The 27,334-nt window shown below is 46.2% G+C and overlaps 1 protein-coding gene across 1 annotated transcript in view; it reads right to left on the bottom strand.

The window, feature by feature from the left end:
• Positions 1-27,334, bottom strand: part of CACNA1A (calcium voltage-gated channel subunit alpha1 A) — a 206,774-nt gene that overhangs the window by 161,350 nt on the left and 18,090 nt on the right. The window lies entirely within an intron of this gene.

Genomic DNA, 27,334 nt, shown 5'->3' with positions numbered 1-27,334 from the left:
CTACTGTCCAGCACAAGGAGCCAAATTTAATATCTTGTAGTAATCCACATGTGTAAGTGCTAGTCACTCAGTCATGTCCGACTGTCTATGATCCCATGGACTGTAGCCCACCAGGCTCCTCTGTCCATGGAAGTTCTCTAGTAAGAATACTGGAGTGGGTAGCCATTCCCTTCCCCACCCACGGATCGAACCTGGGTCTCCCGCATTGGGAGCAGATTCTTTACCATTTGAGCCACAGGGAGGAACCCTGGGCATTAAACCATAATGGAAAAGAATATGAAAAAGAATTATATATGTGTAACTGAATCACTTTGCTGTACACCAGAAACTAACACAACATGCTAAATCAACTATATTTCAAAAGAGAGAACTGTTAGTAATCCTTCCAATAGCCTTTTGCTTCAACCTCTCCCCAAGCAACTGAGGCCAGGACCGCCAAAGACCTCCATGCTGCTAAATCTAACAGTTAATTCTAATTTTTTTTTGATAAAAAATTTAAAAACACATTTTTATTATTTATTTATTTATTCAACTGTGTCAGGTCTTCAGTTGCAGCATACGGGATCTAGTTCCCTGAGCAGGGATTGAACCTGGACCCTATATTGGGAGTGTGGAGTCTTAGCCACTGGACCACCGGGGAAGTCCTCATTTCTCTTTTGAGTAACCCACTGGCATCAGCTGACACCATCCATCATTCCCTCCTACTGTATGAAATGTCTATCCACTCAGCCTCTGGGACCCACACTCCCCTCACTGGCTCCATCTCAGTCTCCTTTGCTAGATCCTCTTCACCTTCCCCACCTCTGTAATGATGGACAGCCAACCCCAGGCTCAGTCTTTGGTGCCCTTTTCCATCCTCTCCCTTATCCAGTTTCATGGCTATAAATAACCTGTGCAGGCTGATGACTCCCGCATTTGTACTTCCAGTCCTGTCTTTTCTTCTTAACTTCAGGCTCCACATACTCAGTGGCCAATACAACATCTCTACTTGGGCAGGGAAAACTTAGCAAGTCTGAAGCTGAGCTCCTAACCCACCCCCCAATGCCATCTCCTTCCCATCTTGCTGCTGTTGCTGCTAAGTCGCTTCAGTCGTGTCCGACTCCTAGTGACCCCATAGACGGCAGCCCACCAGGCTCCCCCATCCCTGGGATTCTCCAGGCAAGAACACTGGAGTGGGTTGCCACTGCCTTCTTCAATGCATGAAAGTGAAAAGTGAAAGTGAAGTCACTCAGTCGTGTCCGACTCCTAGCGACCCCATGGACTGCAGCCCACCAAGCTCCTCTGTCCATGGGATTTTCCCATCTTAGTCAATGGTAAATTCATCCTTCTAGCCACCTCCCAAATAATGTCTCTGCATCCACAAACCCTCCAGCCTATTCTTTTTTAATTGAAATATAGTTGACTTACAATGTTATGCTAGTTTTAGGTGTATAAAAAGTGATTCAGTTGTACATACATATATATCTATTCTTTTTCAGATTCTTTTCCCTTATAAGTTATTACAAAATATTGAGTATAAGTTCCCCCTTCAGTCACTTCAGTCCTGTCTGACATTTTGTGACCCTATCACTCCTCTGTCCATGGAATTCTCCAGGCAAGGATACTGGACTGGGTTGTCATGCCCTCCTCCAAGGGATCTTCCTGACCCAAGGATTGAACCCACATCTCTTATGTCTCCTGCACTGGTAGGCAGATTCTTTCCACTAGTGCCACCTGAGAAAGCCATACATACATAAATATATCTATTCTTTTTCAGATAGATATGTATATGTTTCAGATAGAAATATATATATATATTTCCCTTATAAGTTACTACAAAATATTGAGTATATGTTCTGCCTTCAGTCTATTCTTGATACTTAAGCAGGCAGAATAATCCTTCTATTTCCTTAGTCAGGCTTTCCATGACTATCCTGTTTATTTTTTTGGCCATGCCACATGGCCTGTGGGATCTTAGTTTCCCAACCGGGGATCAAACCTGGGCCCTTGGTAGTGAACGCATGGAGTCCTAACCACTGGCCAATTAGGGAATTCCTATGACCATCCTTTTAAAAATTGCACCTCGACCCCAGCTTCCCTGGTGGCTCAGTCAGTAAAAAAAATCTGCCTACAATTCAGGAGACCCGGGTTCGATCCCTGGATCGGGAAGAGCCCCTGGAGAAAGAAATGGCTACCCACTATAGTATTCTTGCCTGGAGAATTCCATGGAAAGAGGAGCCTGATGGGCTACAGTTCATGGGGTCGTGAAGAGTCAGAGGCGATTAAGTGACCCCAGATTCCCTCTGTTCTCTCCTGGCTCTATTTTTCTCTATAGCACTTATCACAAAAATGGACTGTAGCCCACCAGGCTCCTCTGTTCATGGGATTCTCCAGGCAAGAATACTAGAGTGGATTGCCATTTCCTTCTCCAGGGGCTCTTCCTGACCCAGGCATCGAACTGGGTCTCCTGAATTGCAGGCAGATTCTTTACCACTGAGCCACCAGGGACCCTTATTTACTATATATTTTATTTATTAAGTTTATTGTCTGTGGTCTGCCTCCCCTCTTCTAGACTACTGGCTTCATGAGTTTTGGAAATTTATCTGTATGCTGTTCCTGTCACCTAGAAAATCGCCTTGCACATAGTACGTGCTCAATAAATGCTTGCTGACTGACTGAATGAAGCGAACGGTGCGAAGGAAGGCTAGCGAGCTGGACAAGGGCCAGAGAAGGTGGCCACAACAAAGAGTTTGTCTTGTGCCCTAAGGTTAGTGAGTTCAAACTGGGTTCCTCAGACGTGTCTCAGGAGTTAACTCATGGGCAAAGGGGAGGTGGGGTGGGGGCCGCCACGTGGAACTTTCTGGAAAGTCTTTTTCTGGTTCAAAGCTTCATTTTGATGGCTTTATACATTGCGATTCAAATAACATTACAGAAGTCTAGTTAATAGTAATGTACTAATATCTATTTCTTAGTTGCTTTATAATGTTGTGTTGGTTCTTCTGTACAGCAAAGTGAATCGGCTTTATGCATACACATATCTCCTCATTTTTGAATTTCATTCTCATTTAGGTCACTGAAGAGCACCGAGTAGTGTTCCCTGTGCCATACTCAGGTTTTTTAAATGTTTTATTCATTTATTTTTGTCTGTGCTGGGTCTTTGTTGCCGCTCAGGCTTTTCTCTAGTTGCAGTGGGCCGGGGCTACTCTCCAGCTGTGGTGCATGGGCTTCTCGTTGCGGTGGCCTCTCTTGTTACGGAGTACAGGCGCCAAGCGCCTGGACTTCAGTGGTTGTGTCTCCCGGGCTCTAGAGCACAGGCTCAGTAGTTATGGTTCACGAGCTTAGTTACTCTGTGGCATGTGGAATCTTCCTGATCAACACGGGGTTGATCAAGGATCAAATCCGAGTCTCCTGTACTTCCAAGTGCATTCTTTGCCACTGAGCCACCAGGGAAGCCCTATACTTAGTTTTGACTAGAGTACTGTGGTTATATAAGCTGGTAACATGAGGGGAAACTGGGAGAGGGGTATGTGGGAACTCTACATTCCCTTTGCCACCTTGTTTTAAGTCTAACATTATTCTCAAATCAAAAAGTTTATTTCAAGATAAGGCTGATTTGGCAGAAAGCGTTCCCTTGCTTTCAAACGGTTTGAAGACAACTGTTTAGATGCTTAAAGTGGGATATGATACAATTTGACTTAAATATTAGAGGATGATTTAGTTAGAACTTTGGAAAGTGGGTTAGAAGCAGTGGATGCTGGAGGTAAAAGCCCAATGTGATGATGACCATAGGATCAGGCGGTCCAGAGGAAGGATGATAAACCCTGAATTGAGGAAAGACAGGGCATAGAGAAAAATATTGGGCTGGCCAAAAAGTTCATTCTTACAGGTAAAACTCAAGTGAACTTTTTAGCCAACCCCACAGAAAGAAGCATGGCTCCAAGAAACATTTAGGAGGTGGGCTCAACAGACGTAATGACTATTGGGATAAAAGGAGGGAGGGATAGAAAGAAGGCAATGATGGCTTCCAGGTTCCTGGTTTGGGTGAGTGGGGCAGCCATGGTGTCACTGAGTAGGAGGGGAGGAGAAAAGGCTTGAGTTTTTGGTGATTTGGGGTTGCTTAGATATTTAGCTGCAGAGCTCCTAGAGAAAACTTGGGGGTGAGGGGCTCAGCACAGAATGGGCTTTTTCCAATGTCCATGCTCTTGTCTGACCAGGCACATGGCTAGATTACAATTCCCGGCACCCTTTGCATCAAAACAGGGTCAGGAGACTAAATCCGGCCAACAGGATGGGAGAGGAAACGACATAAGCCACTCCTGGGCCAGGTTCCTAAAACTACCTGCAAGATCCTCCATGCTCATTCTCTTCGTCTGTCCAGCATCAAATTGTAGTTGGCCCAGTGGAGGACTTGAGGGTGGCAGAACCACAAGAAGCATGGACCCTGGGTCCCTGCATGACCATGTGAAACAGAGCCCAGCTGCCCCCTTCTAATCAGACTGTGGCATGAGCAAGGAATAATCCTTCAAGTCACTGAGATTTGCGAGTGGTTTGTTATAGCAATTAGCCTATCCTCATACAGCATCCTCAGCACATAGGTGATAGTTCAGTTTAGTTCAGTTAACTGAGCACCTACTATGTGTCAGTCATTTTTCTCAGTCTCAGAGATACAGATAGAAATGTGACACCATCCCTTTCCTTTCCAGCAATAGCTAACACGATTATACGTATTATTTCATTTAATCTTCCAAAGAACTTTATGAGGAAGCTGATTTATTTCCATTCTACAGATGAGAAAACTGAGACCCAAAGGGGCTTGAAATGTGCCCAAAGACACACAGGTAGTAAATGGCAGAGCTGGGATTTGGACCCAGGAAGTATATGCGTGCTTGTTTTAAAACAACATTTAATTTTGTATTGGGGTATATCTGGGTTACCAGTGTGGTTTCGTTTCAGGTGAACAGTGAAGGGACTCAGGCATATGTATCCATGAATCAGAATATGGGCTCTTAACTTCTGTTCTGTGTATGTATGTTATCACTTGCTTTGGAAGCATGATGGAGGGAACAGAGTGTAGCTTGGGGGAGTGCAGATGACTCTGAAATAAAGAAGTGGGAAAAGAGATTTAGGGGGCTGGCTCAGTATGAGCAAAGGCTTGGAAGTATGAGAAGGCTTGCATGCACAGAGGTTCCAGTGGAGTTGGGATAACACAAGAAGTGAGCACTGGGAGAGCAGGTGAGGGTGGTTCTATGTGTCATGTTAAGGATTTTGAACAGTTGACAGCAATGGAAGGTTTAAAATCCTGGGGCTGTCAGAGATGGCTTGGGAATCATGCGTGGCATGAGAAGGGTACCCTTTCAGTGGGCAGAAGACACTCATGACCCCATCATGGGGACTGGGAAGGAGTAATTAGAAAAGAAGAAATGCAAGCCAAGAAGCATCAAGTTGAAAGGAGACACTGCCAACATGCCTTAGCATGTACAAGAGAGATGAGCTCTGGGATGCTTGAACAGGACAGCCTGGTTACGCACTGGGGACTTCTCCCATTCCCAAAGTGATTTTTGGGGAAAGTGGGAATAGAGTCTGCTGAGGTGAGGAGAAAGAAAGTGGGTCACATTCTCAGGAATTTTGAGAGAGTCAGGGCACTGGCTAGAGAAGGAAGCAGGAATAATCCAGCCCTTGCAGGATTGAGGGCCTTGAAAATTCTATCTTTCTTTGAGACGGAGACAGGGTGTGTACATGTGTGCATGCGTGCATGTGTGTGACAGGGCAGAGGTAGCTGGTGCAGACAAGGAAAAGTGCATAGGGAAAGGAGCTAGACACCATCCTTGATGGCCCTTGTGAGCTCATTACTAACCCTCAGCAACATACCAGTCTTTATCATACTCGAAGGAGAAGATGAGAGGTGCCCATATGTCAGAACTGGACAGACAAGATTCTTCTCTCTGTATCCAGAGCTGGGTGAGTGATAAACCACTGGGAACCAGATGCAGCCCCAAAAGTGACTGAAACCAATCTCCTGATTGTGCCAATGAGGAAGAAGTTTCAGGGGGACTGAGAGTGCTGTCTGAGGTCATCTAGCAAGTGAGCAACAGACCTGCAACTAGAAGATGAGTCTCTTATCAGCCTGGCTCATGTCTTTCTTTTTTGCTCTAAGAAATTATTTTATTTTAGTGTGATGAGATACTTAGCATGAGATACAGCCTCTTACCACATTTGTAAGTGTACAATTCTTGTTGATTATAGGTAGGATGTTGTATAGCCATCGTGAGAGCTTATTCACCTTGAAAAGGAAGAAGTTGCGCAATATGCAATAACATGGATGAAACAAGGACATTCTAAGTGAGATATGCTGGATTAAAAAAGGAATATACTGTATGATTCCACTTACATGAGGTCCCTAGAGTAGTAAAATTCACAGACACATAAAGTAGCATGGTGAGTGCCAGGGGCTCAGGAAGGTGACCTGGAGTAGATGTTCAATAGGGACAGAGTTTCAATTTGCGAAGATCAAAAAAGTTCTGGAAATGGATGGCGGTGATGGCTGCATAGTAATATGAATGCATTTAATGCCACTGAATTGTACACTTAAAAATGGTTAAAATGTTATGTCATGCATATTTTACTATAACTTGGAAAACAGCAAAAGAAAATTTTAATCTGCATATGGCTAGCAGAGACTGAATTGAACAAGTACAACCCTAATGTTTCCAAGGATGGCTTTGATGACCACCTCCAAGCTCACAGTCTTTCAGAAGAGACCACCCTCCCTCCTCCAGGAGGCAATCAGGTGCTCCAGGAGGGAACAGTCATGTGTCCAGGTCAGAAAGCAACTGGCAAGAACTTGCTGGACTGGCAGTCAGCCAGTTGCCAATCTGTCAGCTTGCATCCGGAGGGCTGGAGGAGAAGTGTTGCATTAACTGTGCGGCTCTCTGCCGCCGTACACGCTTGGTGTCCAGGTCCCGGGGGGTTTCCACTCCACTGGGCAGGAACAGGGAGAAAAAGCTGTCACGCCTGGGTTTCTGCATGCCCAGCAGCTGCGGCGACAGCAGGAGAGAGTGGCCAGGAGCTGAGAGTAGGAGTGTCTGGCTCCCCGAATGGAATAGTCCACCTGAGCACAATGTGGAGGGAAGAAGGCAGGTTTCAATCAGCCAGCAGCACTGTCTCTGCTCCTGTTCAGCTCTGCATGCAAATGCCTGGCTTTCTTGAGGTGAACTGGTGTGGTTTCTCCGATAAATTCAGCCTAAGAAGTTAAACAAGATCCAGGCCATCCTCAATCAAGGTGCAGAGACCCATCCCCAGGTCTGTCATGGGCTCTCCTGGCCGCCTGTTCTTTTTCTTCCTGGCACTTAGCACAGCGGAAGCTCAAAAAGTATTTGGGACAACACTTATTACATGGTTCAAGCACACATCTATAGTCAGATCACGCAGGTTTGAATCTTGGCTTTGCCACTTACTGTGTGTTCTTGGGGACGTTACTTAACCCCTCTGTGCCTTGATTTCTCTGTGGTTTCTTCCACACAGAGAGTGAAATCAGTTGATGTATGCAAAATCTGTAGAACAGACTGGCATGTCACAAGTGGAATGAAGCCTCTGGGCTGGGAGCAGGATGCCCCAGGTATTAAATGCAAGATGACCCTTGGAGGTCTGAAGTTGAATTCCAAAGTGCACTGTAGGTGTGCTGGACTTAATGGTGATGCCCCACCCCCCAGCCCCCACCACCAAAGGTAAGTCCATAGCCTAATCCTTGGAACCTGTGAATTAACCTTATTTGGGAAAAGGGTCTTTTCAGGTGTAATTAAATTATGGATTTGAGTTGTTGTTTAGTTGCTAAGTTGTATCACGTCTCACTCTTGCGATCCAAAGGACTGTAGCCCACCAGGCTCCTCTGCCCATAGGATTATCAAGGCAAGAGTACTGGAGTGGGCTGCCACTTCCTTCTCCAGGGGAATCTTCCTGACCTAGGGATCGAATCTGCATCTCTCGATTGGCAGGTGGATTCTTTACCACTGAGCCAACTGGGAAGCCCTGATGATTTAAGAGGAAGGGCTTATTAGAAAACTATCTGGGTGGACCCTAAATGCAGTCATATGCATCCTTATAAGAGGGAGGAAGAGGGAGTTTTGAGAGAGAAGAGGAGGAAGACATGTGACCCAGAGATAGAGACTGAACTGATGTGGTCACAAGCCAAGCAACATTTATAGCTACCAGATGCTGGAAGAGACAAGGAATGGATTCTCCCCTAGAGCCTTCAGAGGAAGCACAGCCCTGCCAAAACCTTGGTTTCTCACAGCCTCCAGAACTGTGAGAAAATAAATGTTTGTTGTTTTAGGCCACTGAGTTTGTGGTACTTTGTAATACAGCCCTAAAGTAAAGTGGAGTTGCTCAGTCGTGTCTGACTCTTTGCGACCCCATGGACTGTAGCCCACCACACTCCTCTGTCCATGGGATTTTCCAGGCAAGAGTACTGGAGTGGGTTGCCATTTCCTTCTCCAGGGGATCTTCCTGACCCAGGGGTCAAACCCGGGTCTTCTGCATTGTAGGCAGACGTTTTACTGTCTGAGCCACCAGGGAAGAATACAGCCCTAGGAAACCAATATAAGCAGAGAAAAATGAGGCCATATGCCCTCAATTCTATCCATTTACTCTGAAGTGTCTTCCTATCAGATAGATCCTGTTTGACAATTTGATCCAATAAATAGGGCGTTAACCATCAGATGTCCACCAAAATCCATCCTCCTCCTTGCTATCTTCTACAGTAATGGAATTTTAGCTGGGCCCTTGGCTTCCCAGCAAAACTACATTTCCCAGCATCCTCAGCAGCTAGGTGTGATCACATGACTGTTTCCACCAATGGTGTGTGAGCACAAGTACCATCCTACTTCCTGGTCTAAGATTTAAGAGACCAGGATATCCTCTCTATTCCCTCTTCTGCCTTCATAAGGCCAGTTGGTTTTGATTGTCCAAATGATGCCAACCCCCTTGGCAGCAAGAAGGCGTCCAGGAACCTGGATCCCTGAATGACTTTTGGAACAGAGCTTCTCTGCCAACATGCAGGGCTCATCTTGAAGCCATTATGGGAGGGAGAAATAAAATTCTTTATTGTTTTCAGGCCCTGATTTTTTTTGAGGTCTCTTATTATAGCAACATAGCTTTACCACATAATATAACAAATATTGATTATACACTTAAGATGTTCCAGGCATTGGAGATGTGACAATGAACTTAACAGGAAAGGTTCTGCTCTCACGGACCTCACGGTCTAGACAGACAGGGGAAAGTAGACTATGAAAATCTCAATGTTGATATAACAGAACAAGGGCACTCTCAGAGCATTGGGAAGTTTCTTAATCCAGACTTGGAGTTTCAGCAAAAGATTTTTGGAGGAAATGGTGCCTATTCTGAGATCTGAAGGCCAAGAGAGAAAGAACATTTCAAGAAAAAGGATAACCACTACTGAGGCTGCCTGGTGAGAGAAAGCACAGGTTGCTAGAGGATCTTAAAGAAGGTCAAGGACTTCCCTGGTGGCCCAGTGGTTAAGAATCTGCCTGTTAGTGCAGGGTACTCAAGATTGATCCCTAGTCTGGGAAGATACCACATGCCTTGGAGAAACTAAGCCCAAGTACCACAACTATAGAGCCTATCCACTAGAGCCTGAGAGCCACAACTACTGAAGCCCATGTGCCTAGAGCCCATACTCCACAACAAGAGAAGCCACCACAATGGGAAGCCAGAGCACCGCAATGAAGAGTAGCCCCTGCTCACTGAAACTAGAGAGAGCCCGCATGCAGCAACGAAGACCCAGTGCAGCCAAACAGAAAAAGAAATGTAGTTAGAGAGGAGAGATGACCCAGGTGAGAAGAGCAAAGGCCGGATGACACGAGACCTCAAATGCCCTACTAAGAACAATGGATCACCTTGGAAGGACTTTACGGCGAGAATGACTTGGTTAGATTTCTATTTTGTCAAGTAAAGGGTTAACTCAGCAGGGTTGGGGATGTCTGAACCATGCATATTCCAAAGAAATGACTGCCTCTTGATTGGATCCTGGGAAATAATCTCTGGACCCCTGGAATATCCTGTTGCTGAGTATCATTTTATACCTGGGGTCTTGGTATAAATATAAATTTATTTCTAAATCATAACAATGTGATTTATGGTGAATGCTTATTCGTGTTCACCTGGATCCTGGGCTATGCCATGTATGATCTCTGGAACTGCTGGCAGCTAAGCAGTTAAAGTCAGTCACATGGGTGCTTCATGTCTATGTGACTGAATCCCAGTAGAACCTCTGGACACCAAGGATAGCACCATGCACTGTCCCTGGTTGGCAATACCTCATGCTTGTTGTCACACATTGATGATGGAAAAACTGAGCACTGTTTCATGATTCCACTGGGAGGGGAAAACTGGAAGCTTGTGTCTGGTCTCTCCTAGCTTCTGCCCTAAGCACCTTTTGTTTTGCAGATTTTCAGCTATAATAGACTTTCCTTTCCCTGTAATAAACTAACCATGAGTATCACAGCTTTTCTGGGTCCTGTGAGCCCTTCTAACAAATCATCAAACCTGAAGGTGGTCTTGGGGACCCATCACACATGGTCTTATAATCTTAAGGATGCTTCAGAGCAATGAGATTCCTGTTCTAGTTGCATCTCGTGGGAAAGCAATGCCAGTTGACACATTTTAGAAGTTCTGCCTGTTTGCCTGGCACAGAGCTTTCATGAATTCTAGAAATAGACCAAACTGGTCCCTGTCTACAAGTAGCTCAGAAGATAGAGGGCAAGATACAAAGGATGTGGAGTTCTTTCATGGCAGAGTATGTGATGGAAGGTGAGTGGGTTTGTTTCTTTTTTAACTTCTGGCCAGGAATGGGGACAAGGAGCAGCTCTCAGCTCATGGATTAAGTTGATGGGTGTGTATGTGTGTGTGTGTGTGTGTGTGTGTGTGTGTGTGTGTTGTATATCTCAGAGTGAGGAGGAGGTAAAATGGAGCAGCCAATGCTGCATGAGCCAGGACTGAACCCCAGAGAAAATTTTCTTTCAGAAACTTCAACTGGAACAATGCAGCATTTTGCGTACTCAAAGCTACTCCAAGAAATAAATGAGGCTCTTGTCCATCATTGGCTAAAATCTGAAATATCATCCAAGGGGATCTGTATCACACTCTCTGACTCTTCCACCCAACAGCCCCTCTCCTTGCCATCCAGGGAATGCCCCTAACCAAGACCTTAGTATTCTTCATTCCTTTTCACACTATCCTCAGTAATAATACAAATAGCCAACACACATTAAGCACTGCACAAGATGCCCTGCTATTTTATATAATCCACACGACAGACCTCTGTTTCAGTAACACAGGAGTCTGGGTAATTGGATTGACCCTCCTGCCAAAAACAACCATGAATTCTGCATAAAATCCTAAGGCCCTCCTGTTGAAGCACTTAAGTCTGGACAATTTAGTAGGTAATTATTTAGTAGGTAATTATCAGTCCCACATTTAGTGAAATCAGAGACCTCCACGAGGTAGGCAGAGCATCAAAGCCACACTTGCTCTGAGGGCATCTGCTTAACTCAGAGAACTGCTGATTGAATTTTCATGGCTTCCTGGTGAACAGGGGTAGAAGGCAAAGCCCAGGACCCACCTAAGACAGAGAGCCTTTTGGAGGGCTTTCAGGGGGCACTACTGGTAAAGAATCCATCTACCAATGCAGGAGACACAGGAGACTCAGGTTCAATCCCTGGGTCAGGAAGATCCTCTGGAGGAGGGCATGGCAAACCACTCCAGTATTCTTGCTTGAGAAATCCCATGGGCAAAGGAACTTGGTGGCCTACAACTTGTGGTCTACAGTCCATGAGGCCACAAAGAGTTGGAACAACTGAGCGACTGAATACACACAAAAGGAGCACCCCAAAATTAGGACAGGACCCCAAAGTGCTACTGTTTCAGGGTAAGAAATCTGGAGTAAATTTATTCCATCCTCCCATTCCAAAAGCATTTTAGGAAAGTTACTTTCACACTTAGCACAGAAGGAGAATAAAAGTTAAAGGTCTTTAAAAAATAACAACCATAAGCTGGCCTTTGCAAACACCAGCATCCTAAATTCTCAACACTTGGGTGGTCCAAAAGTTTGAGGTGACCTTGGAATGGGAGTACCCCAGGCATCCGGATGAAATAAGTGCAAAATGTCCAGGAAAGATACACCTTCATCTCAGGCCTCAAAGAATTCCCTCCAACAATGTCCCAAAGAAAATGAGCATGTCACAATCAAGAATAATAAAACACTCGGAGACTTCCCTGGTAGCGCAGTGGATAAGAATCTGCCTGTCAATGGAGGGGACGTGGGTTCAATCTCTGGTCTGGGAAGACTGCGCATGCCACAAAGGAGCTAAGCCCATGTGCCACAGCTACTGAAGCCCGCACGCCTAGAGCTTGTGCTCCACAACTAGAGAAAGCCCACACAAAATAAGAAAACCCAGCACAGCCAAAAATAAATACAATTATGAAAAGAAAAGAATAATAAAACACTCAAGGAAGCAAGAGACAGCAGGAAAAGAGCCAAAAATAATTTAAATACTAAAGTTATCAGTCACTGATGATAAGCTAATTCTTTGCATATTATGTTTAAGGAAATAGAAGATATGAGCTTGAAAGTACCTATAGAGCGATTCTCAGGGGGCAATGAGAATTACCCTTCACAGGACATTTGGCAATATCTGAAGACATTTTTGGTTGTCACTACTGGGCTGGGGGCATCACTAGCATTTATTGGTGGGTAGATAAAAGGATCCCATGGACGGAGGAGCCTGGTAGGCTGCAGTCCATGGAGTTGCTAAGAGTCAGGCACGACTGAGCAACTTCACTTTCACTTTTCACTTTCATGCATTGGAGAAGGAAATGGCAACCCACTCCAGTGTTCTTGCCTGGAGAATCCCAGGGACAGGGGAGCCTGGTGGACTGCCGTCTATGGGGTCGCACAGAGTCAGACACGACTGAAGCAACTTAGCAGCAGCAGCAGCAGATAAAAGGATGTTGCTCAACATCTACTGCAACAGTCCCCAACCTTTTTGGCACCAGGGACTAGTTCCGTGGAAGGTAACTTTTCCGCGGATCGGGGCAGGGAGATGGTTTCAGGATGACTCAAGCGCATTACATTTATTGTGCACTTTATCCTGGAAGCTGGGGACCCCGGGCAGGGCACAGGGTGGCCCCTCAGAGTAAAGTACCATCTAGTCCAAAATATCAGTAGTGCCTAGGTTGAGAAACCCTGCCTTAGGCAAACAAGTTCACTATTAATTCAAAAGATGAAGTAGGTTGAAAAGGACCAGATGTAACTCACAGAAATGAACATTTTAATACACGGAATTAAAAGCAAAGGGCACGGTTAAAAGCAGACTAGATCCAGCTAGAGAGGGAATTGGTAAACTGGTGAGGAGCAGGTCCAGTTTTCCTGCTCACGGGACAAATGGGTAAACGGAGACACAAAGGAACCAGCATCTCGCTAGCAGCTGAAAAGTAGCTTCTCCCTAACTTGAGATCCACCCTCTTAACTTCTCTGCTGTTTTATTTAAACCCAAGAGAATGGTTTCCTCTCCCTGCTTGTGTCTCTGAATTTCTTCCCTATTTGCTATTTTCTCTGGTAAAATATTTTGAGGCAAATAGAATTTGTCTAAAATGCCTGACAGAAAAAAGACACATTGTGTTGCATTAGTGTGCCGGCAACAATGCCTAAGGAAAAAGCACAGCGATTTCCATCTCTAAAGCATTTACCTTCCATTAAATAATTACGTCCCACAGTTTACGGTGAAGGGACTCCGGGTGTTTATCTTTGTACAGAGGCGGAGAAAATGGAATAAACGAACCTAGAAAAGCCTTCCCCCAGGAGCCACAGAAGCCTCAGGTACAGGGTCTGAGGCACACCGAACTTACAAATCCAGAGTTCTCAGCTGTAAGGTCTCAAGCAAATTACTCAACCTCTCTGTGCTTCGGTTTCCCTCTCTGTAAATGGGAATCCCTGAGAACGAGATGCACTGGATTGCTGAGAGGGTCTAATGAGATGTGTGTGAAGCGCACAGCACACAGCAACAGCTCAGTGTGACTGAAGATTAACTCTATCAGAGGGGCAGGAAAATACAGTGGTAAAGAACATGACGCTGCAACCACTCTCCGGGGTGTGGGTCACGAGCGGTGTGACCTTGGGCAAGTTACTTAACCTGTCTGGGCCCCACCTTCCTCACATATAAAATGTGGATAATAACAGCTCTTACTTTACAGAAACGTCGTGAAGATTAAGTGAGTTATTTTTATTTTTATTACTTTTTTTTTTAATAACTGGAGGATAGTTGCTTTACAATCTTGTGTTGGTTTCTGCCATACAATGCAAATCAGCCCCAAATATACACATGTCCCCTCTCCCTTGAACCTCCCTCCCACCCCTCTATGTTGTCACAGAGGAAATGAGCTCATGTTTGAAAAGGGCTCAAAACAGTGCTTGGTTCATACTAAGTGCTAGTTGCTATTCTTACCACGATTAAAGAGAATCATTAGGTTGATGAGTGAGTGCAGTGTGGCTAGACTGAAGTTCCCCAGGGCAGGAACAATGTCTGTCTTACTGACTACTGCATCCTCAGAGCCTGGCACATAGTAGGAACTCAGCGATTTTTCAATTAATAGAGGATTCTTCCTTTACCTGCTAGTATCATTCCCATGACTACCATTTACAGAGAATTTTGCCTGGGGCAGTTTCCCTGCTGGGCGTATTACATTCTCACAACAATGCTGGGAAACGGGTGGCACCATCACATTTCACAGAAGGGAACCGAGGGTCAGAGAGATTCCCACAGCCAGTGAGTGGAAGAGCCAGAATTTCCACCACCTCCATCCTAAGTGCTCAGTCACCTCGAATTTTCCTTTCAATCTGACCATCCTTAGAGATTTCATAGCTAATTAGTATGCCCCAAGAGCCTGCTGGCTCATATGGTTTTGTCTCTCCCTTGACCCTGTATCTCCCCTCCTCCTCTTGGTCCATTTCTTGCTTTTTATGGAGGAAGTTATTTAGTCCAGTTCCTCAGTTTCCCTGATCACAAATTCAAGATAATAATGGTGTCTTTCTCACAGAATGACCATCATGGGACTTCCTTGATGGTCCGGTGGCTAAGAATCTGTGCTCCCAATGCAGGGGGCCTTGGTTTGATCCCTGGTCAGGGAACTAGATCCCACATGTCACAACTAAGACCTAGTGTAACCAAATAAATACATAAATATTAAAAAAAAAATGACCGTGAGGATAATGTGAGTGAGAAGTGCCTCATACAGCAGGTCTCCATAAATGCAATTGCCTCTATTCCATGAGGCTCCTCCCATCGCCACGATCCTGGGGTTCACACCTTGGGACTTCCTTACCACCCCCTTGTGCTGGGTCTTGGTCCCCTGTCAACTTCCGTTTCCCCAAGCTAACTTCTGCAGCAGCTCCTCCCCCACGAGGCCCCCGACACCGTGCGTGCATGCCGTGCATGCGCGCGTGCACACAAGCCTTCTCTTCTTGCAGCCTCTTCAGCCCCTAAAATTAGCTCCATCTCCAGCCCGTGTCCCCAGCGCGTCTGTCCTGGTTTCTCTCTGGGCTCCCAGCCACTTTCGATATTGTGTCTCAGATGCCACACGCTGCCTTCCTGATGCCACCGCCATTTCCTAAAGCAGGGCGGGTATTTTGAGATACTGGAGCGGGTGAGGTGGGAGAGATTTCACAGGTCTTCCTCCTGGTCTGTTTAAAAAAAAAGCTAACACAAGAGCTGCCGCTTCCCTTCCTCCAACACTGTACCCCTCACCCCATTTCCAGTTCCAATAGGTCGGAGGAAAGCTTTAGCTAATGAGACCTCTAGGGCCCCAGGGAGTAAAAAATCTTGATTTTTTTTTTTTTTTAATGGAAGAACAATGATCCAGCAATTTTACTTCTGGGTATATACCCAAAAGAACTGAAAGCAGGGACTTAAATAGATCCTTGCACAAGCAATGTGCATTGCAGCATTCTTTGCAATAGCCAAGAGGGGGAAGCAACCCAAGTGTCCATTAATGGACGACAGGATAAGTAAAATGAGGTCCATCCACACAATGGGATATTATCCTGCCTTAAGAAGGAAAGCCTTTCTGACACACGCTGCAACATGGATGAACCTCGAGGACATTACCCTCAGTGAAATAAGCCAGTCAAAAAAATGGACAAATGCTGTGTTATTCCACTCATATGAGGTCCCTAGAGGCATTAAATTCACAACATAGAAAGTAGAATGGGGGTTTCCAGGGGCTGGGGGGAGGGGAACGGGGAGTTGGCGTTAATGGGGACAGTTTCAGTTTGGGAAAATGACAAAGTTCTGGGGATGGATGGTGGTGGTGGCTGCATGGCAATGTGCATGTTCTTAATGCCACTGAACTTTAATGTGCACTTAAAAATGGTTAAAATGAGATTATCATACTAAGCAAAGTAAGCCAGACAGAGAAAGACAAATATCAAATGATATTGCATATATGAGGAATCTAAAACAGGAAGAGACTCACAGACATGGAAAACAAACTTACGGTTACTAAAAGGGAAAAGGGGTTGGAAGGAGGATAAATTAGGAGGTTAGTATTAACGTATATATAATACTATGTATAAAACGGGTAACCAGTGAGGACCCACTGTATAGCACAGGGAACTCTACTCAACATTTTGTAATAACCTATAAAAAGAACCTGAAAAAAGACTATAGATGTTGTTTAGTCACTACGTCATGTCTGACTCTTTTGAGACCCCATGGACTGTAGCCCACCAGGCTCCACTGTCCATGAGATTTCCAAGGCAAGTCTTCTCTTGTGGCTCAGCTGGTAAAGAATATTGTAGTACGTTGCCATTTCCTACTCCAAGGGATCGTCCCGACCCAGGGATCGACCCTGAGTCTCTTGCCTCTCCTGCACTGGCAGGTGGATTCTTTACCACTACCTAGGAAGCCTACACAGAGAAGGCAATGGCACCCTACTCCAGTACTCTTGCCTGGAAAATCCTATGGATGGAGGAGCCTGGTAGGCTGCAGTTCATGGGGTCGCTGAGAGTCGGACACGACTGAGTGACTTCACTTTTACTTTTCACTTTCATGCATTGGAGAAGGAAATGGCAACCCACTCCAGTGTTCTTGCCTGGAGTATCCCAGGGACGGGGGAGCCTGGTGGGCTGCCGTCTCAGGGGTCGCACAGAGTCGGACACGACTGAAGTGACTTAGCAGTAGCAGGAAGCCTACACACACACACATTCTGAATCCCCATGCTGTACACCTGAGACTAATAAGATATTGTAAATTACCTATACATCAATAAAAATTTTTTAAATGGTTACAATGGTAAATTTTGTTATGTACTTTACTGTAATTAAAATTTTTAATGAAAGGAAGAACAGTGAGGCAAGCTGGTCAGGAGACGGAACAGGGTGTGCAGGAGGAGGAAGGCGAGTGCCTTGGAGTATCCGACAGGATTAGGCACCCTGCCACCCAATTAGAGCAGTAAAATGGAGACGGTGGAGAGGGGTGGGGTGGTTACAGTGTCATAGGACATTTAAGCAAAGACCCAGAGCAAATGAGGAGTCATGTGGAGACCAGAGAGAGGCAACAGCCCACGCAAAGGCCCTGAGGCTAGATGATGACTGGTGTGTTTAAGGAACAGTGAAGAGGCCGAAGTGGCTGGATCTGGGTGAGTGAGTGAGCACAGCAGGGGGAGGTGAAGCTGGGCAAAGGATGCGGCAGAGGATGCAGATCCCTGTGGGTTATGACGATGACTTGGGCTTTTTCTCTGAGGAAGGTGGGAGCCACAGAGGGTTCTGAGCAGAGGAGGAACATGGACTGACTCAGGAACTCAGAGGTGCCCTCTGGCTTCTATGGTGGGTGGGAGAGGAATAGATCATGGGGGAAAGGGTGACTGGGGACATGAAGAGACCAGGATATGGCGGCACAACCAGAGCGGGGCTGTGAAGATGGTGAGAAGCAGGCGGATTTCTGGGTAGATGCTGAAGCAGAAGCCAACACGATTTGCTAATGGGCTTCCCCAATGGCTCAAATGGTAAAGGATCTGCCTGCCAATGCAGGAGACTCAGGTTCAATCCCTGGGTCAGGAAGATTCCCCTGGAGAAGGGAATGGCAACCCACTCCAGTATTGTTGCCTGGAGAATCCCATGGGCCGTGGAGCCCGGTGGGCTACAGTCCACGGGGTCACAGAGAGTTGGATGTGACTGAGCATGTGTGTCACAGGGGATTGGGAAAAAAGAGACAAGAGAAAGACCCTGAGGTTTGGGGCCCCAGCACCTGGAATGATGAAGCTGTCTTAACCAAGATGGAGAGGATGGCTGGTTTGGGCAACAATGACCAGAATTCTTCTGTCAGAGTCATACTCAGTTCAGTACATCCTACATCAGCTGAGATGGACTCCTAGAGATGTGGAAACTAGCTTGTACCCAGAGCCTTGGACTGGGGCCTGAGCTGGGCTGAGATCGACCTTGATCTGATTGAGGGGTGCAGGTCAGATCATTAACCTCATCCCTGGAGTCTCAGGCACAAATAGGGATACTAATGGCCCCAATTTCAGAATCACCACGAGGCACCTATGACTGGATCTATGTAAAGGGTTTGGACAAGCCCCCGGCATGCAGAAAACACTGTGTGTGCTAAGTCGCTTCAGCCGTGTCCAGCTCTTTGCGACCCTGTGGACCACAGCCCGCAAGGCTCCTCTGTCCACGGGATTCTCCAGGCAAGAATACTGGAGCTGGTTGTCGTTTCCTTCTTCAGTTTATGTTCCTGACCCAGAGACCGAATCTGAGTCTTCTGTGTCTCCCGCACTGCAGGCAGATTCTTTCCCTGCTGAGCCATCATGGAAGACAATGAGATATTACTCAGTCATCAAAGAAACGAATTTGAGTCAGTTGTAGTGAAGTAGATGAACCTAGATTCTCTTATACAGAATGAAGTAAATCAGAAAGAGAAAAACAAATAACATATATTAACATATATAATGGCAACCCCCTCCAGTATTTTTGCCTGGAGACTTCCATGGACAGAGGAGCCTGGTGGGCTACAGTCCATGGGTCCCAGAGAGTGGGACACGACTGAGTGACTAACTGATCAATGAAATGGAGAAAAATGGTCCTGATGAGCCTATTTGCAGGACAGGAATAAAGATACAGACACAGAGAAAGACTTGTGGATACAGTGGGGGATGGAGAGGGTGGGACAAATTGAGGAGCACTGACATATATACGGGAGAAGGCAATGGCACCTGACTCCAGTACTCTTGCCTGGAAAATCCCATGGACGGAGGAGCCTGGTAGGCTGCAGTCCATGGGGTCGCTAAGAGTCGGACATGACTGAGCAACTTCCCTTTCACTTTTCACTTTCACACATTGGAGAAGGAAATGGCAACCCACTCCAGTGTTCTTGCCTGGAGAATCCCAGGGACGGGGGAGCCTGGTGGGCTTCCGTCTATGGGGTTGCACAGAGTCGGACACGACTGAAGTGACTTAGCAGTAGACATATATACACTGCCCTGTGTAAAATAGACAGCTAGAGGGAAGCAGCTCTATAGCACAGGGAGCTTGGTGCAGCGCTCTGTGATGACCTAGAGGGGTGGGGTGAGCAGTGGTGGCAGAGAGGCTTAAGAGGGAAGGGATAGAGACACACTTGCAGCTGATTCATGTTGTACAGTAGAAACCAACAGAACATTGCAAAGCAATTATTCTCCAATTAAAAATAAATTTTTTTAAAGGTGTGGTTCTCTCTAACACCAGCTATAAACTCATTCATTCATTTATTCATTCATTCAATCACTTATGCATTCAATAGGTGTTCACCGAGCCTCATTCTCAGGTTCTGTACTAGGTTCTAGGTACTAGGTTTGTCCTCCAGAGGAAGAAGATAGGTGATTAACCCGGTAAACAATGGTGAGAGTTTTCACACAGATACCACCAGATGCCCGTGAAGAAGAGATCTGAACTGGCCTCATGGTGGCCGTTAGGTGGAGAGGCCAGGAAGGTTTGCTAAAGGAAGAGACAATTTTTCTGGGGGGACTACACAGGTCCTTCGTTGTGGTGTGCGGTCTTTCTCCAATCGTGGTACACGGGGGCTTCTCTAGCCGTGGCAACGTGGGCTTTAGAGCACAGGAGCTCAGTAGCTGTAGAGCGCAGGTTTAGCTGCCCAGTGGTCTGTGGGATCTTAGTTCCCTGACCAGGGATTGAATCTGTGTCCCTGGCATTGGAAGGCAGGTTCTTAACCACTGGACCACCAGGGGAAGTCCCAGGAAGAGACCATTTATATCATTAAATATGCACTTCCCTGAGCCCCGTGAGTGCTCCCCAGCATCTCAGCCCCTTTCTAAGTCTCCTGGAGCTTCCCATGATGCAGAAGACAAAAGGCCCACACGTGGCCCAAAAAGGGAGCCTCCCTCCTAACTGGTCAGGGCTCATGCCATCTGGATGTTACACACTTTATTTATTGGAGTATAATTGCTTTACAATGTTGTGTTAGCCTCTGCTGTACAGGGAAGTGAATCAGCTCTATGTATCCACATAGCCCCTTCCTCTTGAACCTTCCACTCCCCCCTCCCCCAATCCCACCCCTCTAGGTCATCACAGAGCACCGAGCTGAGCTCCCTGTGCTATACAGCAGCTTCCCACTAGCAATCTATTTTAGACACGGTAGTGTATACATATATGTCAATCCCAATCTTCCAATTTGTCCCACCCTCCCCTTTGGAATATCATGTTTGAGTAAGAATTAATCAGACACAGAGAAGACAACATACTCCAGACACAGGCAATAGTGTGTGTGAAGATCCCGGGGTGACTGGGCAGGTACAGCTGGTAGAGGAGGCTGGCATTCCTTTCCTTATCTTCTCCCTCTAATTTGCAACAGTGGACAGCAAGAAGCCTAGCTCTGCAATGGGGTGGATCTGCACTCAAAATCCTGGCTCTAGGACCTCCAATCTGTGTTACTTTGGACATGCGACTTCACCTCTCTTGAGCCTAGTTTTCCTCACCTGTGATAATACTTATGGAGTTGGAGGGAGGCTTGAAGGTGATAAGGTATGTAAAAGGCCTGGCACATAGCTGATGCTCAATTAATGCCAATTTCCTTTCTCTGAGTTTGATCTCCCCCACTGGCCTGGCTTCTCATAAAGCTAGAATTGCAAGAGGAAAGAGAGGTGGGGTAGTTACAAAAAAGAAGGCAGAAACCAAAAGAAAGTGTTGGGATGGACAAAAAGGTCTCCAAGTAGACGCTCACCAGCCTGGCCTCTGTCCCTCTGAACTGACAGAGTCAGAATAAGTTTTCCATCAAGCTATAATCAGCAGTGAGTAACATTTAAAAGAAAAAAAGAAATCAAAAGCCCCCGTTGACATAGGGAGCTGGGCTGCATGACTGTGAACCATGCCGGGTCAACATGGCAGGCAAGAAATCTTTTATCTTGCTTTAACCACCCATGAGGGCTCAGAACTCAGATACCAAGTTGAGATTTGATAAAAGCGGAAGGAATCTGAAGAGGCTTGTAATCTTTCCCACCTTTAATTCCCAGGTGATTGTATAACAGGCCCTGGACTCTGGGCACAGCCTTTGCTGGCATATTCTCTCCTTTACACTGCAAAGGAGACTGGCATGGTAATAATAGTACATCATCCTCATTTCTTGCTAAGAGTCAGGAATGAAATGAAAGGGGGCAGAAGGCCTCAGGGGACAGGAATTGGGGCCACAATGGCCCTAGTAAGTAAATTCTTGGCTACATACCCTTTGTGATATTATGTATTATTTCTTCCCCCAACTTCCCCCCACCCCCCACCCCTTGAATCTGGACTAGACTTGCAGTTTGTTTTGGCCAACAGTGGCCAAATTGAGGGTATCCATTCCTTAGACTAGCCCTCCAGAGACCCCACGTGCTTCCTCTTTCTCCTAGAACCCTGCTTCTTCCGTGTGAGCAAGCTCAAGCTAGCCTGTGGGAGGACCAGACCATGTGGAACAGAGCACAGTGGTCCCAGGCAAGGTCGCCCTACAGCCAGCCAACACCTAAACAGGAGAGCCACCCAGCTGCCCCACAGTTGACCACAGAGGCTTGAATGAGCTCAACTGAGACCAGGTAAAGCACACAGCTAAGTCTCACCTAAACTGCCAGCCTGCTTCTTCCCTTGTCTTGAATGTGGACGTGATGCTAGGAGCTCTGGCAACCATTCTGCAACCACGAGGTAAAGGCCAGGCATATTAGAGATGCCAACCAGTACCCAACCCAGACATTTTGTAAGGTAAGAATGAATATTGTTTGCTTTGCTTAAGCTTCCACGAGTTTTAATTTTCTGTTCCATGTCACTGAATGCACTCCTAATAGGGCCTTCAAACATGGCCCTGTTTCTAGGCCACATAAGATGCCACTGGCACCCGACTCCAGTACTCCTGCCTGGAAAATCCCATGGACGGAGAGCCTGGTGGGCTGCAGTCCATGGGGTCGCTAAGAGTCAGACATGACTGAGCGACTTCACTTTCACTTTTCACTTCTATGCATTGAGAAGGAAATGGCAACCCACTCCAGTGTTCTTGCCTGGAGAATCCTAGGGACAGGGGAGCCTGGTGGGCTGCCGTCTCAGGGGTCGCACAGAGTCGGACACGACTGAAGCGACTTAGCAGCAGTAGCAGCAGCAGCAAGATGCCACAATAGGAACAGAGAACCCACACTTCTTCCTTTTTCAGGCATGAAGACACAGGTTGCTGTGCCATCCTTGGTGCAGAGGCTACCCTGCTGATGCAATTCTCACCTCCCAGTGAGAAAAGCCCAGTTTGCTCATTTCTCCCTTCCGGGGACAAATTCTTCTCATTGTTACCAGCCAAAGTCAGTAAAAAACACTGCTAACTCATCCCCAATCCTGGGTCCTGGATCCCACCTGAATCCTGCTGGACTCTTCTGCTTTGAATTTCCATGCCTTTAATTCATGCTGGCCTCTGTTCTTCTCTGCACTGAAATCCTGTGACTCAGGACAGGAAGGAGAGGGAGTGTTCTGTCTCAGGAATATGGATGGAGCCAAAACTCCCTAAAGAACAAGGGTCAGGCTTTCAGCCACCCCTTATTTCTCCCTTCCCTACAGAGCAGCACCTGTTTTCTCACTTTGTATTTGGGGCCAACTGGGTGAGGCTTACGGATGAACTGATTCTCCAACCGTTTCACCAGGAGACATAAGCAGTTGAGCAACAATTCACAGCAGGACGAAGAGAGTGTGGCCAGCAAGGCAGAAACTGTGGCTGCCATGCCTGTGTCCCACACTTCACTGTGAACAGCTATGACTTCCTGGCCACAGAAGCGTGCTCAACCCAAGTGTGGAGTAAGCCAGGAGAACTAGAGAGCTCACGCCCCAGAAGGCCTCCCACAGTCCAGTTCCCTCACTTCTCTGGTGGGCTGACTCTGTGGGGCGTGTTCCACTTGGCCTCACAATGTTCTCCAGAGAGACTGAACAAGAGCTAGTTGCCCACATGTGCAAGCTAAGTTGCTTCAGTCGTGTGCGACTCAGTGTGACCTTATGGACTGCAACCCACTAGACTCCTCTGTCCATGGGACTCTCCAGGCAAGAATACTGGAATGGATTGCCCTGCCCTCCTCCAGGGGATCTTTCTGACCCAGGGATCAAACCCATGTCTCCTGCATCTCTACACTGCAGGTGGATTCTTTACCACTGGGCCACCAGGGAAGCCCAGTTGCCCATATTAACTCGTTTGCTAATCCACCCTTTTTTTTTGTTTATTTTTCTTTTCTTTAAATTTTTTTTAATTTTAGCATTAAAAAAATGTGTATCATTTTAAAAGTTTTTATTGTATTTGTTACAATACTGCTTCTGTTTTATGGTTTGGTTTTTTGGCCGCAAGGCCTGCGGGATCTTAGCTCAACGACCAGGAATCGAACCTGCACCCCTTGTACTGACTGGCTGGATTGTTCTCCTGGCTGCCTCATCTTCATTATCTGAGCCCTCTCCTCTCCTTCGTTTCCTGGCATCTACAGACAACCACTGGCCCTCAAATCCTTGTCTCAAGGTTGGTCTGGGTTCTGGGTTGCAAAACCTAAAAACTGACCAGATGTCTTAGGCATAAAAGGGATTTTTAGGAAGCTCAGATGATAATTATCAAGAGGCCAGAGGAGGGGGCTTGGACAATCAGCAGGAATAATACAGCCAGACTAACCCTCATTGCAGCAGGCTACCATGAAGGAATCCAGAACCATCCTTCATGATTGAGTCAGTGGTTTAGTTGCTAAGTCATGTCCAACTTGTTTTGCGACCCCATGGACTATAGGACTGTAACATGCCAGGCTCCTTTGTCCATGGAATTCTTCAGGCAAGAAAATTGGAGGGAGTTGCCATTTCCTCCTCCAGGGGTCTTGCCAACCCAGGGATCAAGCCTGCATCTCCTACCCTGCAGGCAGATTCTTTGCCACTGAGCTACTGGGGAAGCACTTACTCCATTTTCACATTCCTGAGGGAGGAAGCTTGGGACTGGCTGAGGTTAACTCACATGCCTTGACTACCAAGGGGCGGAGAGAGGAAGACATCCCCCCACTTCAACCTTCAACTTGTCAGTATGAGGCCCAGTGGTTCAGCAGGATAGCACACAAAGGGGGGGGCTTCTCCCCAGATTGGAAGAAGAGATTGGAATTTGGGTCCCCAACTAATAAGAGCAAATGTTCTCTACAGTTAACTTGCTAGTCTATCGAACTGTGCCTGGAGCAGTAGTAATAATTATTATCATCACTATAATTATAGTTATTAGTCTTATAATAGCTAATATTGAGCACTTACTCTCTGCCAGTTTCTAAGTGTTTTACAACTATTATCTCATTGAATCCTACCTGATAGGTAGCTACAATCATTATTCCCATTTCACAGATGAGGAAGCTGAGGTCCAAAGAAGCGTCATATCCCTTCCTCTTTCTTCAGACCACCCATTGGTAAATATCATACATACACTCAATGCACAATGTGTCAGACATTAACACATTAAACCTTTAGAAACAACTCTACATGCGAAGGGAGTATCATTACTCCTGTTTTTCATTTGAAGAAGCTAACATTCAGAGAGATACAGTCACTTGCCCAAGGCCACACAACTTGGAAACAATGGGGCTGGGTTTTAAATCTGTTCCAATTTCAAAGCCCATGGTCTTAATCACCATGGTATAATATAACCAGAATTTTATTTATGAAGAGATATATAATAATATGGGCTTCCCAGGTGGTGCTAGTGGTAAAGAACCCGCCTGTCAATGCCGGAGACTTAAGAGTCGTGGATTCAGCCCCTGGGTCGGGAAGATCCCCTAAAGGAGGAAGCGGTAACCCACTCCAGTATTCTTGCCTGGAGAATCCCATGGACAGAGGAGCCTGGTGGGCTACCCCCATGGGGTCGCAAAGAGTTGGATACGACTGAAGCGACTTAGCACAGCACACAATACGTATGTGATGCTCATTTTCTTCATCTTTCTAAACATGCCTATGATCTAACACTTTTGATACAAAATTTTAAGGAGAGGAAAAAGGCCCAGGAAATTGAGCTATTCTCCAATGAGACCACCTAACCCATCATATCTTGGGCAGAGATGGTAGGAATGACCAAATGTTTTCCTTCTTCCTGTCTTTGACAAGCTTCCTGAATGAGTTAGACTTATTGCTTACTTTTATTTTCAATCAGACATCTGCTGCCAAAATTTCATATAAACAACCCTCTTTTTCTCTCATGTTTAGGCATATATGTGTATGCTTGGTCCCTCAGGCATGTCTGACTCTTTGCAACCCTACAGAATGAGGCCTGTCGGGCACCCCAGTCCATGGGATTTCACAGGCAAGAATACTGGAGTGGGTTGTCAATTCCTTCTCCAGGGGATCTTCCTGACCCAAGGATTGAACCCATGTCTCCTGCATTGGCAGGCAGATTCTTTACTGCTGAGCTATAGAGGAAGCCCATTTTCAGACATACTTCATTTTATTGTGCTTTGGAGACATTGCATTTTTTACAAATTGGAGGCTTGTAGGAACCCTGCATTGAGCAAATCTATTGCCATTTCTTCCAAAAGCATTTTCTCACGTCATGCCTCTGTGTCATATTTTGATAATTCTTACACTATTTCAAACTTTTCATTATTAATAATAACACATACAATATTATTAACATAATATATTTGGCATGGGGATCTGTGATCAGGGCTCTTTGATGTTACTACTTGGATGGTCAGCATTTTTTAGCAATAAAATATTTTAAAATTAAGGTATGTACATTTCTAAGATAGAATGCTATCGCACTGACGTATATTTACTACCCTGTGTAAAACAGCTAGCTAGTGGGAAGTTGCTGTGTAGCACAGGGAACTCAGCTCAGTGCTCTGTGATGACCTAGAGGGGTGGGATGGGGACAGTGGGAGGGAGGCTCAAGGAGGAGGGGATATATGTATCCTTACAGCTGATTCACTTCGTTGTACAGCAGAAACTAACACAACAGTGTAAAGCAATTATATCCCAATAAAGATTTAAAAAATTTAAAAAGCTCTGATACATTCAACAACATGGAAAAAAGATAGAATGCTACTGCACTCTTAATAGACCACCAGTATAGTGCGAACATAATTTTCACATGTATTAGGAAACCAAAAAAGTCACGTGACTCACTTTACCGCACTATTTACTTTATTGTGGTGGCCTGGAACTGCACCCACGGTATCTCCGAGGTATGTCAGTAGAAAGCCCCAAAGCCTGAGGGATTTTCTTGTCTCTTCTGCTGCAATCAACACAGCTGGTCTGTCTTCCTAACCACCAGTCTACCACGTCTGCTTCCTTCTCTGCTCCTCTTTCTCCCTCTGTTCCCTAGCTGTGGGTGCCTCTCTGACCCTGTGTTTCCGTCTGTGACACCATCGTGCCTACAGGGCTCAGTCACTTTCAGCTTTAACCAACCTTTTCTGTGGATGACTCTCAAATCTGGACAGGCAGTCAAGCTTTAAACATATCCCCATCTGTCTGCAAAGCAATATTTCTGCTTTGATGTTTTGCAGGGACCTCAACATGACTGAAAGAAGTTCTTCTCACTAGAAGCATCCTGTACTCTTGCAATGGCAGCACCATCATACCAGTCAGTAGTCAGCTGAGGACTTCCCTGGTAGTCCAGCAGTAAAGAATCTGCCTGCCAATTCAGGGGACACGGGTTCCATCCCTGGTCCGGGAAGATCCCACATGCCACGGAGCAACCAAGCCAGTGCACCTCAACTACCAAGCCTGCACTCTAGAGTCCTCGAGCCGTAACTACTGAGCCCACGCACCACAACTACTGAAGCCCATGGGCCTAGAGCC

Source organism: Bubalus kerabau, chromosome 1, assembly GCF_029407905.1.
Source record: "Bubalus kerabau isolate K-KA32 ecotype Philippines breed swamp buffalo chromosome 1, PCC_UOA_SB_1v2, whole genome shotgun sequence".
NCBI classification, from domain to species: domain Eukaryota; kingdom Metazoa; phylum Chordata; class Mammalia; order Artiodactyla; family Bovidae; genus Bubalus; species Bubalus kerabau.
This window is presented reverse-complemented; position numbering and strand designations above follow the sequence as displayed.